This window comes from Limulus polyphemus, unplaced genomic scaffold (genome assembly GCF_000517525.1).
Source record: "Limulus polyphemus unplaced genomic scaffold, Limulus_polyphemus-2.1.2 Scaffold14, whole genome shotgun sequence".
NCBI lineage: Eukaryota > Metazoa > Arthropoda > Merostomata > Xiphosura > Limulidae > Limulus > Limulus polyphemus.
Window position 1 is genome coordinate 637763 of NW_013665624.1, and position 5847 is coordinate 643609.

Here is a 5847-nt window from a genome sequence, read left to right on the forward strand (position 1 = left end):
CACAAATTAGTTAGCATAAATCAGTTAAATGACGAAAAATTAGGTGTCTATTTACTTGTGACCACTCAGTGTATGCGTAGCACGTTTGGGTATAACACTGAATTGATTCATTGATTTTAATTAAGCCATATATATATTTGCATATGTGTGTGTGTGTGTGTGTGTGTGTAAAGAATATTTTACTCGTGAAGAAGTCATTACTTTTAGTGTCAGTATTTTAAACTTAGTTTCGAATCTGTTGGTATATTTAATTATTTTTCCACTTAGATATTCTGTTTGCTGTTATTTTACCCCAAATCCTACAAACGAGAACTCAAGATATGAAACTGAGTTATGGGACTCCTAGATTTTAGAAGTGGGTGATTCTCAGGAAACTCAATGAAAATGAAGTTATTCTTTCACAGCAAGAAATGGAACAAACATAAGTTACATAGAAATAAATTTGAAATAGATATTCATCACCCAAAATGAAAACAACTACATAAATTATACGTAGCGACAAGATATATTTGTTGCCCAGATTAACTGTTTGTCGTGAACTGAATCATCTTCTTCAAGTGCATAGGCACCCCTACCTAACTTCAAGTAAATAATTAATACCCTTTAAAGGTTTCAACTTACACAGCAGGTTTTTGAAAGTTACCCATCAACAATCTCTTCTCAACGAGCTACGGCCTGATAATGAACTACAAGGTGTAACAATTGAAATCGGTCAAAAATAATGTTACGTTTGCTGGAAAGTTTCGATTAGATAATGCTTAGTGCTGCCATAAATTAATAAAAACTTCACTTACACATCGGCTAATTTAGCAGTTAGAGAGGCGTCTTGGGTAAATTCCGAGACAATATGCACCTATTTCGCACCATCCCTGTAATTACTTGGTTATAAATACGCTATGGCTACAAGTCTATTGAGTTTTAGTGTCAGAATGAACATTCCTCACTATGTAGGTGGAAAAGCATATATTCATTGGATGTTAAAGTTCTACTAAAGAAGGTGTCGGTCTTCGTCTTATGCGAATCAAAAGGTGCCAACTAGACACAAAGAATTGTATATACCGGTTTTTCTTCTAGGACAGGGGGCCGTGGCTGTAAACCAGAAGAAGTAAAACTGCACGACGAAACTCCCGGCCTTTGCAGTTAATGGCCACAAATTACAAGAGACCAGCGCCGACCGAATTTTGTTAACCTCCGTCAATGAGTTTTAGGTCAGAGTCTGGTTTTACGGTGTAATTCAAAGTAGGTCGAATCTATTATACAGGCTAGAAAAAGAAATAAAAAATAATACCCAAAGATCAGCAAATTGTATAGGGCACTTTCACACTCTAGATGCAAATAATACCAGCTTTTATTAAAGTTATACATAAGGATCGCTAATGATATCCTATTATAGAACCATGGTGTACCTTTTTGGTCTCACAGAACCTGATTCAGAAACCTCAACAAGAGCTAACCTGAAAGAAATGATGAAAATCCCTGCGGCATGCTTCATCTAGTAATGAGTACTTACTGAGCATAATCAAGCATGTTCACATATTTTAAGTTCTTACGCAAGTTCATGAATTATTTGGCACCATATCAAATTCTTTATTGTTTTTTTTTAAATACAGACATTTCTCGTTCGCATATAATCAGATCTACCACAATAAAAATTATCCTTACAGAAAATACAATACTATAAACAAAACTGATGGAAGAACAGTCTGTGTTGTACGGTAATACAAGGCTAACAAATAACTGGCCATATCTATAATTATCCTACACATGTTTAGATACAACAGGCTTCATTATCTACCTGTTTTGATTCATTTATAAGGTTTCCTAACCCTATTTAATGACAAAGTAAGCGAGCTGCTTAACATGCTTCGTCCATGTAATTGCATTTTATTTATATAGAAAGAATTGCATGTACTTAAGCAGTGATGCGTCCTGCAGATTTAAGATCATGGTGTCATTCATATATTTGGTTCATAACGAATTTCGAGCCATTCGACAATGTCATGCCACTATGGATATTTTAACGGGTGAAAGATGTCTTATAGACCTTTCAGAGGATAGGCATTTGCATATGTATAGGAATATGATTAAACGGCCAAAAAGATACAACATTTTAATGAAGAACCTTTAAATACTCTTCATGGAAGCGAGAAAACTTCCATAACAGAATGTTTAGGGTAGCATCGAGCTCCGAAACCACATCGCAAGACAATGTAAAGCAAAGCTCTCATCCGCAAGAATAGGCTATGGTTATAAAAGAGAGTCTTCCGACCTAAAAATCTACCACGAAGAAGATTTTCTGTTACCGTTAACAAGATAACTGATTTAAAACCAACGCGGCTCACAGGTCAAAGGCTCTGAACTTGTCGCTGAAGATTGTTATAACTTAAATTGCGATGTCGGACAAAAATTCCAATCATGGCTATTAGACTGAGGACAATCGACGATGGGAAAGAAATAGCTCCAAGATGAGCACAGGACATGGAACATTGTCCTTGAAGAGTGATTTATATCATTGGTCATTCTTAATTAATTAGATAAAAATCACGAAGACGAACTACTTTTAAAGTAGGTATGCATTGTACCTGGAAGTAAAATTAAACTTTTAAACTATATTGTTAATAGGCTCGACCCAGTAAGCGTCCTGTCCTCGTAAAAGGTGCCTTTATCATGTTATGTTGATAGGTTTCACTAATAGAATAATATGAATTTTAAGAAACGTAAACAGTATTGCCGTTTTAGAATACGCATAGGTTGATGTGCTCGTGCAAATTTACCATAAAAGCCAATAATGTTATTAAAAGTACCGTATCTATGTAAGAATATGTTTGTTTGTTTGTTTTTAATTATGCACAAAGCTACACAAGGGCTATCTGTGCTCTGCCCACCACGGGTATCGAAACCCGGTTTCTAGCGTTGTAAGTCCACAGACATACCGCTGTGCCACTGGGGGGCATAAGAATATGACCCTGTGTATTATTGTAATGTATGAACCTCCCTATCCTTCAAGACGTACATGTAAGAATAGGACTATGTATTATTGTAATATATGAACCTCCCTATCCCCAATACTTTCTTGCTAAGGGTTTGGTTTGATAGAACAGTGGTAAATGTTTAACCCAGAAAATCAAGTAACGTATGTGTCAGCAACTTAAAATCTAAACAATCAAGACAGAGATAAAGCAAGAAATTGGAAAGTTATTACTCAGAATTCTGTAAACGTGTATACCTCAGTAGTGTGCAAACTTTCAATACATCGCACGAGCAGGATTTTACCCACTAAGTTCAATATGCTTTCTAATCCAGATTTAGAGTGGTATGTTTTAACTTTTGAAAACTTTTATGTTTTTTGTTGCATTTTTCTTATTTGTGTCTAAACGAATTTATCATTTCGTGGGGAACTTAGACCTACTACAACAGACAGGAGATTAAACTAAAATCGAATTAAATCTATCATAACCGGTTCGGTCCTTATGTTTTAATTTCTGTGGTTATGATTATAATTTTTATTCGGGTAAGGGAAATCCCGGTTAAAAAGGACTAAACTGAATTTGAATTCAGTGTTTGTCAATCAACTGGGGCCTTGGAGTTTGTCAGATACATCTACTCGTCCAAGGGAAAACAATAAAGAATGGGGAAAATATTAATATCAACAGAAAATAAGGATCTCATAGTGATTACACGATATTTTTCACAACATTATTCTGGTTTTGTCGCTTTAAAGGAGTGTTTAATAGGAAGTGTGAAAAAGATAGGGGGAAAAATATTAAGATTCCGAGTCGTGCCAAAATAATCTTTGATAAAACACTAATAACTTTTATAATTATACAGAGAAAACAAATACGTGTTATCTTTTTTTCTAAATTAAAATCAAGTTAAATATTATTCCCCTATGTTTATAAACCATTGGAATATTGATATTACGATATATTCTGATTATCTTGAACTATGACTTTATTAACTTATTCAAAAGCAATAACTGATACATAACAGTAATGCAAAAACGTGTAAAACTTAGCACGGATAAGTTTAGAATAAAAAAATAACACGTTTTAAACGAGCTCCTTGATAACGGTAACTGGGAAACAGACAGCAGACCACACAGGACTAGCAGGATCTTTCATGCTGCGAGACATATGTCAGAACAGGAGGTAAACACACGTGAACCTTATCCTGCTGGTGTCATAGTCGACAACATTTCATTCTTATCTCTGTCCGTTTATAGCAGTTACTGTATTTAGTGTCACCTGGTCTTTTGAGGCTGTTCTAGTTTCGTTCGTGCGAACCACATGGTCTCTGACTGAGCTAAGTGACGTCATAGTGAGCTTCAGCAGGCTTAACAACATTCTTTTTCATTTTTGAAAGATTCGACACATCACTTACCAATGGTATTCCGTGAATTTGCAAGGGCGATCTCTCCAGCAATGTATATTGTATAATTATATCCCGGATAGTTTAAACAGATCAGTCACCTTATTAAATGACGCGAGATTTTCAATGATATAATGCTAGATGCCTCTGTAGTCTATATGTAATATGTCTTTATTATTTGAGTAGGGTTTGTGAAACTACAAACGATCGGCGCTGGAGTCGGTTCTTCAAATATCTTGTTTTACGCGTAATTTTTAAAGTAGAGAAACACATACAAAATAAATTCACCTTCAACGTAGTCTTCGAAGTTATTTATAACTTCAAAATAGCCTGACATGGCCTGTTGGTTAGGGCGCTCAACTCTAAATCTGCGGGTCGCAGTTCCGATTTCTGTCACCGAACATGCTAGCACTTTCAGCCTAGGGGGCGTTTTAATATAACGGCCAATCCCACTTTCCGTTGGTAAAGAGCAGCCCAACAGTTGGCTATGGGTTGTGATGACTAGCTGCCTTCCCTTTAGTCTATCACTTGTAAATTAGGGACGGCTAGTGCAGATAGTCCTCGAGTAACTTTGCCCTTTGAAATATAGTTATATATTTACATAAATCCTTTCCTGATCATTTAAATTTCAATATTTTGTTTAGTGCTTTAATACTCAGAAGACGAAGAGCTTAGCTTATCAGAGAAAAACTCATAAGACTGACGTGTAACCGCTACCTACCACTGTATATTTGTTTGTTTTAGCTACACAATAGGCTACCTGCGCTCTGCCCATCACAAACAATCGAACCTCGTAAATTTATCAATGATTCACCGGAAAGACATCACTGTGTACATGCACACATTTCAAAATTTGATAATACCTAGTTTCGTTTACTGTTCTATGGAACGATGCGTTCAATAAACAGTAAATGTCGACCTCAGTTACTCTGTTTTATTCTTAGATTTTGTATTTTTAAATACGACCGTAATTTTTATTTTAAATAAATATAAGTTTTATTTTTTTATAGGAAAAGCCGAATTATTAATGTATCGATATTTATATTTCTCCCATTCCCCCCAACCACTCCCCCCAACATACTAGTTGAGGATTCCTTCTCCGAGAAAGTTTTGAAATTTAAAACTGAAATAACAAATTTGGACGACGTCTTATGCGTATATATATATATGAAAAAGGAAATCAACCATACAGGCAACATAAGGTATTGTACAAATTTTCACTTCTATCACTAGCATTTTTTAAAAACTTTGGAAAAAATCAGTTAGATTAAGGATGTATATAAAAAGAATTGAATCTTGAATTTTTCGATGCTACTGACCTCTTGCTTGCACTTTTATCGAAAAAAAGACTACTCTTAAAAATTTCACGGTAAACCAAAAGTCATATATATATATATATATATATATATATATATATATATTGTTGCTATTATGTCGTCCGTCGTTTAGTAGTGTATTAGTTTAAATTAAGACGTCGTA

The 5847-nt window shown here is 34.8% G+C and overlaps 1 protein-coding gene across 1 annotated transcript in view; it reads left to right on the plus strand.

Moving 5' to 3' along the window:
• The window catches only part of LOC106457195 (ephrin-B1-like), a 370555-nt gene that overhangs the window by 45278 nt on the left and 319430 nt on the right, over positions 1-5847 (plus strand). The gene's annotated exons all lie outside the window — the stretch shown is intronic.